Below are 10,973 nucleotides of genomic sequence, written 5' to 3'. Positions count from 1 at the left end.
ATTTTAGGTATAAAATTTTTCATTCTTTTATTTCGTTGGCCGTACTTTCACTTTTTCACCGTTGAGAATCATCGTTAAATGTTCTCCCCGCCTCCGAACCCCACATGATTGCATCGTCATTTAAAACTTACTTACCGTTATTATTATTCATTTATTTGTTGTTGTTTCTATTTTGATCATCAGGTGTGCCCCGACCACAAAACAGTTGTTGTTTGGCCGGTTAGCGCTCGGTAGGTATGTGCATAAATTTTTGTGTGTGTCGCGGTTGAATCTACGTAGCTGGCGACTAGACGGGCCTACATTTGACGTCTTATGTCAATATATTCTGGCTTTCTATCAAAAAAAATCTCATCTATGACGACGAATTGTATTTTCAAGCGGGCTAACAATGATTGGCACAGTGTTTTGAATCCAGACACTGGGAGATTGAATGCTGTGAATTGAAAGCATAGCGAATTCTGAACCCCATGAAGAGGGGCGGGAGTTATGTCGCTAAGGCTCCACTTTTGTCTACTATTTACAATTATTCACATACTGTTAAAAGTTTTAATGTGAAGAATTTGAAACCCAAATTAAACCAGTAAAGAAAGTCCTAAAGTCGGGCGGGGAAGACTTTTTGATACCCTACACCACTTAGCTAATTTAGTAGAGCTCCACATAACAATTAAAAGTTTTTATGGGAGAATTCAATCATACGCGCTATGATTATAATTATAATTTAAAGTTCAAAGGACTAAATATGCCGAAGCATTTGTATCTTTTAAATTCGGACTTGTATTGCCCATTTGGAGCAAAATTAAATTGAAATCAGATAAAGATATATATGGGAGCTAAAGCTATATCTGAACCGATTACGATCAAATTTGGCATACTTAATTTCAGGCCTAATTTGATATATTTCCCTAAATATCGTTGTTACGGAGTGCATATTACGGCTGCGGGTAACAAATACTACAAATCGGATGAACAATATATATGGGAGCTATAGCTATATCTGAACCGATTTCGATCAAATTTGGCATACTATTCGGGCTGATATTACACGTTTGGTGCACAATAAAAAGCAAATCGGACGGAGATATATATGGGAGCTATATCTAAATTTTGACCGATTACCCCAATTTCAATAGGGTTTGTCCTTGGACCAAACAAATGATTTGTGCAAATTTTCATCTCAATGGGATAATAAATGTGATCGCATTTTGTTTACAAGAATGCATGGACAGACGGCCGGACGGACGGACATGCATAAATCAACTCAGAAAGTTATTCTATGGGGATCCTCAAAAGTAACTATGGGTCTATCTCGCTTCCTTCTCCATGTTACAAACAAATGCACAAATACATAATACCCTTACCACTTTGTGGTGTAGGGTATAAAAACTATATTAAATTTAATCAGTAAGAAAAAGGTCATATTTAGTAGAGCTCCCGTAGCAAAAGCATTTGTTTGAAGTAGATCATTCCACCTTTAGAGTCTTTAGAGCATTTATAATTTGGTTTCACAGGGAACTAATATATGGGAGGCATATCCAATTCTGAATCGATTTTCACCAAAATCTTTTATACCAAAGAAGAGTGTCCATTGTCCATCTTAACACCAGACCTTGGGTTAATATAAAAATTGGGATATGTGAAATTTGAAGACGATCGGACTCTTATATTTATGAGAATTGTAATTATTCAAAATTTTGACCATTTGTGGGGGAGGTACTTGATGGAGTGGACCGATATTTTCCATTTTCACATCTGACTCAGCACTGACGCAAATATTAGGATTTGCAAAGACCTAGGGTCTAAAATCGTTATTTCGACTAGGCACGTTTGACCGTATCAAATTGTATATACCCTCTGTAGCCATATGGCTGAGGGTATAAATATTTCCGAGCTCTATAAGATATCTGCTACCAAATATCATTGTTGTCGAATGCATGTTACGAATGTGAGCGACTTAAACAACAAATCGAATGACACATATATATGGGTGCTATAGCTATATTGATTTACAACAAATTTAAAGTGCTGGTTTCTGGGGGGAATTCAGTTGTAATTGCCAAAATTCAGGGACTGATATTGGCCATTTGGAGCACAATTAACCCGAAATCGGTTAAAGATTGTATATTTGGGAGCTACATCCAAATCTGAGCCGATCTTGACGAAATTTGATACACTTATTTCAGAGCTTTACTTGATATCTGGTACCAAAGATTATTGTTATGGAATGCATATTACGCTTGTGAGGGCCTTCAAACCCCAAATCGAATAAAACATATATATGGGAGCTATAGCTATATCTGAACCGATTTACACCAAATTTAAAGTACTGGTTTCTGGGATGAATTTGGTTGTAATTGCCAAAATTCAGTCCATTTGGGCTGATATTCGCCGTTTGGTGCAAAAAAAAGGTGACATCGGATAAAGATATATTTGGGAGCTATATCCTAATCTGAACCGATCTTGATAAAATTTGACGAAGGTTTTTTCGAACAGTATCTGGTGTCCGGTAACAAATATCATTCTTTTGGAGTGCATATTAAGCATGTGAGGGAGTTAAAACCTCAAATCGGCTGAAACATATATATGAGAGCTATAGATATAAATCAACCGATTTTGATGTACTTGCTTCTAGATTGAATTCGGTGGGATGTACCAAAATTCATCCAATTTGGTACACAATTAACTCTAAATCGGTTAAATATATATGGGAGCTATATCTAAATCTGATCCGATTATCACCAATTTCAATAGGGTTCGTCATTGGGCCAAACCAGTATAGGTTTTTTGTTTACAAGAATACATGGACGGACTGACAGAGGGACTGTCAGACTCAGAAAGTGATTCTATGAAGATCCTTAAAAGTAACTATGGGTCTATCTCGTTTCCTTCTCCATGTAACAAAAAAATAAGCACAAGGACATAATACCCTTACCACTATGTGGTCTAGGGGTTTTAAGTCCCTCACATTCCTGATATGCACTTCACAAGGATGATATTTTCTACTAGATATCAGATACAGCTCAGAAATACATCTTTATAAAAATCGGTCCAGATTTGGATATAGCTTCTACATATACTTTTATCTGACTTCAGGTTTATTATGCACCAAATGCTCTTAAAATTCTGGTATCTATCGAAAATTGTGAATATCCGTGAATTTTTATGCCATCCACCTTGAAAGATAGGTATATTAACTTTGTCATTCCGTTTGTAATAACTCTAAATATTCGTCGTAAATCCCATAAAGTACATATATATTGATAATCAGCGTAAAATTCTAAATCTATTTATCGATCTCCGTCTGTCTATTTGTCCTCTGTCTGTCTCTTGAAATAACCCACATATATAACCCACATTATTTGACGTAGAGCTTCAAAATTTGGCATTACAATTTATATTGTGTCTACGATGGTTGGTATTGAAAATAAGATCTATCGGTCCATGTTTTGGTATAGCCGCCATATAACGGTACCTCCCGATATTCGGTATTTTGATGATTTTTGCCACATTTTCCACGGTTTTGTCTAAACATTGGTATTTGTAGATCATAATGGGTTCTAGGTCCGGTTGAATAACATTTAATATTTAGTTCCACGTTTTCCTATAGCGCACATGTAACGATACCCACCGATATTCCGTATTTTGATAATCCTAGTTACATTTACCTACGAAATTGTTTCAAATGTGATATTTGAGAAGATTTGGTAGATGACAGTCTTGAAGTATAAAATTTTCTATGTAGGTTCCAGTTATGGTATGGAAGTATATATCATATAAGGTGAAGTGTCTAAAACTGCACGTCGCAATATTTATATCAAATTTATTAAGGTCCTTTTAACTTTTAAACTTTTGTGATGGGGAAACCGGAAATAGTGGATCGATTTTTGTACCTGTTCTAATATATGTGAAAATATTGAAAATATTACGAAGTTTGAATCAAATCGGAGAGCTATCCTGTAAATCACACAGACAGACAGACAGACGGATGACCATTCTAAAATGAATTTTGTCCAAAGGGACCCAGGGACTAAACACATTTTAGCCGTATCATATTTTATATACCCTCTGTAGACTTAATGATAAAATAAAACATACACAAAGTGAGAATCGAGTCTTTTTCCTGACTCCGACTCACGTGAAATTAATCGACTTCAACTCTAACTCAAACGCCACAGCTCTAATTTAATCCACCCAATAAATCACAACAACTCTCTAAATTTATGAGTCTCTTGCTTGGCCAGAAATACAATCTGCAACTGTTTATATAACTTCTTGGGTTGTAAGAGAGAATTTTTATATCATGAGCCAACCACTTATTAGCATTAGATCTCAGCTTTTATGTTTTTTACATCAGTTACATGTTCTCTAAGTGAATAGATGTGACTCAACTCCTCGTTTTCATTCCAACTACACACTATTTAGCCCATCTTTCCAACCATTATCTCCAACATTTTGTTTGAAAACAAACCTCGAGCGAAACACTGTGTCACCGTTTGAAACACATAACATAAAAGCCATGCTCAATTAAACCCAAACTCACACACCATATACAAGTGTTAGTGTGTGAGCGAGTGTGGCTTACTTTGGAAAGCGAAAGCCTTTTGCATTTTCGGCCCTAAGTTTAAGCCAGCCATCACGCCAGCCAGCCACCATAATGTTATTTGTTCTCCATATCAAATAGTTTTGAGAGCATAAATTGTTTGAAACTAAATTTCTCTCCGAAATAGATTCGTCGTGTTGCAGAGAATGTCAGACAAAACTGAGAAAGAAGAATATGGCTTCATCGGTGTTTATTTTTAGAATGGTGGAGAATTGATAATTAGATGTGTTTAGAAATGTTTGGTTAGATTTGAAGAGTTGGAAAGAGACGAAACCCAACAACGGTTCGAAGCATGCCACTAATAAGCGCCAAATTATAGAAAACGAAAGAAGAAAAAAGAGCGGGAAAAATTAGTGGGTAGTGCTGACAGCAGCATTTTAAGCTGTGCTTAAATGATCGATTTTTGTGGTTATGGGGATAGTTGATGGAATTTAAAGTATTTTGAGAAGAAATGTGAATCTTTATGCAAAGATATGTAGAGGTTGGCAGGTTGGCTGACAAAGTGATTGATAAAGACATTTTTTTAAACTATCGGAGCTAGAAACCTATTACAATGCTCGATTTTGAAGGGTAGGAGTTCAAAAAGTAAAATTTTTGGTATTTTGTATTATATGTACAGGTGCTAAAAGGACAAAGTTTTGTACTTCCATTTTAGGGAATATATAAAATCGAAGTTTTTTATATAAATTCGTTTGAAATACCTTAATTTTTGGTAGTAAAATATCATGTATATATCTTTTGATAAGGTCAAAACGTGTCTCATCGAAATAACGGTTTTAGGCATCTTAGGACGAAATCCGTTTCAGGACACTGGGAGTTGATCTAGCGGCATATACCATACAATTTTCTTCAAACTTTGTATATCCTAATATTTTAATTAATGTTGGTTCAGGTGGCCAAAAATGGACAATATCGGGCCAACCTTCATTAACTTCCAACACAAAGGGTAACAATTTTGAATAATGCTACTCAACAAAATGCAACTGATTTTTAAAGTAGGTCTAAAAATAGAATCTTTTAGGGTTAATGCCGTACTTTGTATTTGAGAATTATTATGTCAAAGACAAAAATATTTTTCATTAAATTTCGCTATAAGTCCCAATGAAAATAAATCTCTATATTCCCATTGTATATCAGAAAGAAGTAAGCAAATACTATATTCATGCGGGGCCAACCATGTGATACTATGTGATCGGGAAATTTGACCAATTTTTACGAAGTCGTTCGTGTTGTGAAATATTCAAACCAATTTCAATATTCAACAACTAAATATAATCTAATGGTCTTCCAAAATGCTAGACTTCTTCCCTGTCCTCAACGCTCTTCTTATACAAAATTCTGTGTCGATTGGTTTTCAAATATGATCGACTGCAAAATCAGAGAAAATTGGTCAATTTTAACCCCTAATTCTGAACCTAGTATTGTCCATTTCGTATCGTATAATTTTATGCGATATATTCATCGCAGGTATCTGGTTGAGAGAAATATTTAGATATAGAAAGTTGTAAAGAATCGCTGATTTGTTTCACAAGTTATGACAAATAAAAGTATTGAAAATTGTGACTTTCTGTGGGTGAGGTACCAGAAGGGGTTCGCAGATATATATCTACTTCACAATTTTTGTGAAATTTAAAGAAAGAGTTGGTGTTTATTTCGCTTTCTTTGAGCGTTTTTTTTTTCTTCAAAAGCATGAACCCATCTTTATTATAGATCTTGTGTTGATGAAAATATTCAGATGTACCAAGTCTCAATAGAAACAGATGTTAATTTCGCGTCTTATGAGCTTCATGGATATTCAAATTTTTGAGCCTTTGTGAGGGAGGTACCAGAAGTAGTGGACCGATGTATCCTTCACAGCATATCTTAAAGATAATGTGATGCTTATTTCGGATTTAATAAACGTTTTGGTTATTCAAAAAATTGACCCTTTGTGTGGGAGGTACCAGAAGGAGTGGACCGATCTCTACCATCTTTATAACAGATCTTGTGTTGGTGAAAATATTCATATGAAAAGAAACAGGAGTCTTATGAACTTCATGGATATTCAAAATTTTTACCCTTTGTGGTGGAGATACCATAAGGAGTGAACTGATATTGTCCATTTTCGCCATTGACCTAGAACTGATGCAAATAATAGGATTTGCGAAGTTGAAACAAAATCGGATTTTCATTTCTCTTTCTGTACACCAGACCTTGGGTCAATAAAAATATTCGTATGTGTGAAATTTGAAAACAATCTGGCTCTTACTACACATTTTATAAGACCGTTTGTGGTGGAGGTATCAGAAAGGGTGGGCCGATATTGTCAATTTTTACACCTGACCTAGCACTGATGCAAATAATAGAATTTGCAAAGTTGGAGTAAAATTGGATCATCCTTTCTCTTTCTGTGCATTATAATATATTTTTTTTTTAAATTTTCGACATTTTGTGGTGTAGGTGCCAGAAGGAGTGGGCCGATATTACCCATCTCCGAAGTTTGTCAAAAATATTACGATGTACCAAGAGTTATTGTGCGCACCAGCCAGCCGGACAGACAGACATCGCTAGATCGACTCCAAATGTCCTGAAACGGATTTGGTCCAAAGAGACCTAGGGTCTAAAACTGTTATTTCGACTAGGCACGTTTTGACCGTATCAAATGACCGTATCTACATTTTTGTTGTCATATTTTTACGCAATTTTCTTAAACTTTATGTTTTTCTGTCAAGAGACCATTCTAAATTGATGAAAATTTTGAAAATCATTCCACGGTTCTTGACTTATAAGCAGAATAACTATGATATTTTTCTTTTACATATTCATTGTAAATATTTTGCTATATATCCCATATCTTAGCTATCAGCATCAGTGTAAAAGTCAGAAGTGGCCTTTTAATATATATGACATTTGGCAGGAATTAAAAAAAATCGCGGTTTAGTGGAAATTTTCGTATTTCTTAACATAAAAGTTATACTTTACTTTACCCGCTTAATTTTTTCCGATGAGCGCACACATTTTTAGGCCCTAATCTCTAACTTTATGCAAAATTCCGCGTCTAGTGGTTTATAATTGTGGCCTGTAGAGCAATAGTAAAATAATGACATTTTTCTTTTCAGCCCCTGAATATTTTGCGATCGTCTCTAAAGACAATTGGCTTCTATTCTGATCTTATTCCGTTTTCAATTTCGTGAGAATCGGTCATTTTTGTGACCTGTAGCGTGATTACCAATTAAACATGGACAGGCGGACAAACGGACGGACATACATAGCTAGAGCGATTCAGCTCGGCGAAAAAGGAAGATCCATATATAGATTCCTAGTTCAGGAACCAAACTTATAATACCACCAACACATAGTTTTAATCAATCTTCCAAAAAATAAAATCGAAAATATTTCTTATTTTTTATCAAGTTTTCTTCGGAACTTTTTTCAAATTGACGCCTAACATTTTCGATAGAAGGTGTCAAAAGTAAAAAAAATATTTAACATAAAACTCCACTATAAGTCTCAAAATAATAAATTGTGGAGAGTGTTTAAAATTCCATGTGGGTTTAGAAATATTCGGTTTGTAAATCAAAACCCCAAAAGAATTTTGAGTTCTTAGACCAAACATTGTTAGCGCCCTTTTATATAGCACTAGCCATATACAAACAATAATGGGATTTGTTTGTATAAATTGTATTTTGCAAACTGTAGTAAATGGGTTTGAAATTTGGTGTACACTTTTGGACTATATCAAGGGTTTATGGTTCGAAAAATTATCAATGTCGGCCCACATTCAAGCCATGACTTCAAGTATTTCATATGTTCTAGTGACATATTCCATCTAATCTCGCACATTCATGAAATCTCGCTCTACCCTGAAAAGGAGGGTTTATTAACTTTGTCATTCCGTTTGTAATACACCTAACTATTCGTCGTAGATAAATTATATATATTCATGATAAGCATAAAATTCTAATTTAATTAACGGTCGATGGTTGGTATTGAATATGAGATATATTGGTCCACGTTTGGGTATAGCCGCCATAAAACGAAACCTCCCGATATGCGGTATTATGATGAATTTTGCCACATTTTTCCACGAATTTGTCTAAAAATTGGTAATTTTAGGTCATAAGGGATTCTAGCTCCGGTGCCGAAATATTGTATATATAGGTCCAGAAAACGTGAAATGTAATAAGGATTTTAAAGATCCATTACCGATGTGGGCTTTAGGAGCATTTTCCAGAGTCATAAACATGACATATTTGATATTAATTTTTTTAAGACGCATCGGACCCTGAAATTCAATTTCTAAGATTTTTTTCAAAGATTACACATACGCACATATTTTGAAAAGATGTGTCCAAGCCCTATATGAACTATAAGTAAAGCCTTTTATAAGATTGTTTCAAGGACCTTAAGAGCGAGTAAAGTGGACAAATTTGGAAATTTATTCAAAAACTCGAGGCAAAAAGGTGAATTTTTAAGAAACATTTCTAAAGGATGATTAGTACCCTAAGCCTGGATTTCTAATCGGAGTTTTTCAAGGATAATCATTGTTTTAACTGTAGATATACTATAAGATAATCTTACAAGGATCCTAAAATGGATATCAGAGAAAAATTATTCGACAATCTTTAATGAGCTTCACGTAGGTTCTTAAGAAGATTTTTCAAGGAGCATAAATACTCAAAACGTAGATTTTTCTGGAGACTTTTTCCAGGCGATATCAGTACCTAAAATGTGGATATTGAAGAAGATAATTAAAGGGCCCTAAAGGTAGATTTAGAAAAAATTTGTTCTAAAACTGTTAACATGGATTTTTATGAATTTTACAACGACTCCGTAAATGGAATTTGAAGATTTTTTCAAGGACTCTAAATATGGATTTGTGAGAAGATTTTTCATAAACCCTATGAAGATTTATGACAACCTTTTCAAGGACTATCACCATCAAAAACGCAAGTTTTTGAAGTATCGTCAGTATTCTAAATTTAGTTTTTTAGGAAGATTTTTCCAAGGACCCTCGCGAATTTTCGTGATGATTTTAAAAGCGTTTTCGTGGACACCAAACGACAAGTTTTAAGAGAATTGCGCGTTTTTTAACGATTTTTCTAATGCGAATTTTTAAGAAGATTTTAAGAACCTAGAAGATGAATTAAAAAATCGGGGACTCTAGGTGGATTTTTAAGAAAATTTTTCAAGAACCCTATGCGATTTTTAGGACGATTTTTCAAGCATCCTGAATCTGTAATTTTAAAAATAAATCCTTTATATGCATTTTCAGCAACAAACTTGGATTTGGAAATGGGGTTCTTTTGATGAATATAATATTAAAGGTCCTTCATATATGTAATATCATCTAAAGACTTCTATTGTTGCGATACTTTCTTAAATACTCTGCACTTAGATCATAAAATGCAGAACTTCCGTACATATATAGGAGGTATTTTTAAGGCATTCTACTGATAAAACTTCTTATTTAGGCCAACTTCAGATAAAGACAATTTTTAGGATGTTGTGTAGGTAAGACCCTTATTTGGGTCATCTATGGATTATTGCTTGGGAATTCATGATAAAATGCCCTCTAAGAGATGGCTGCAATCGTATTATTCGTACTTGAGGTTTTTCGAAAAAAATACTTTCGTTACCAGACTGATATTACGCTTCTTAGGCACAATGAAAGTGAAGTCAGATGAAAATATATATGGGAGCTATATCCAAATCTGAACAAATTTCTATAAGATTTAGTAGCTAATAGCTGCGATTAAATATCGTTGTCGAGGAGCTTATTTTACGGGTGTGATGGACTTAAACACAATGTCGGATGAAACATAAGGGTGATATAAGAAACTGCAACATTCCCAGCGAAGCGCTTGCTTGAGGTGATCGACACTTTGGTACTTTTTAATGCCAACCATATTTTCCAAAATACTGCAGAGACAATAGTCCAACGGATTGGTATCCGGAAATTTGGGTGGCCATTGTGCGCTGGAAATGAAACGAGGAACCTCATTTTGTAACCATTCTTGGGTGGCGCGTACTATGTGCGATGGTGCTGAGCCCTGTTGGAATGTCCTAGGTCTGCGGCCAAAATGTTTGCGTGCCCAAGAATTTATTACACCCTCCAGAATATTTTCGCGATAATATTCCGATGACTTAAGCTAGCCAAATAATCGCCTTATGTATTCCCACCCTTAAAACTCCAAATATAAACTTTTCTGGGTCTCCTTAACTTCTAGATTTTGGAAAAACACATATTTTTATTCATTAATGACTACGAAACTTGGCTTCTCGTTTCAAAAACGCATTCTACACATTTTGCCCATCTGGACCTTCCAAAGGCAAAACATTTTGAACTAGTTCCTCAAATTTCCTATTCTCTTTTTAAGTTGGTCTTAGAATCTCT

The sequence above is a fragment of the Musca domestica genome, unplaced genomic scaffold (genome assembly GCF_030504385.1).
Source record: "Musca domestica strain aabys unplaced genomic scaffold, Musca_domestica.polishedcontigs.V.1.1 123, whole genome shotgun sequence".
Lineage (NCBI taxonomy): Eukaryota > Metazoa > Arthropoda > Insecta > Diptera > Muscidae > Musca > Musca domestica.
Note: the sequence above shows the minus strand (reverse complement) of the source record.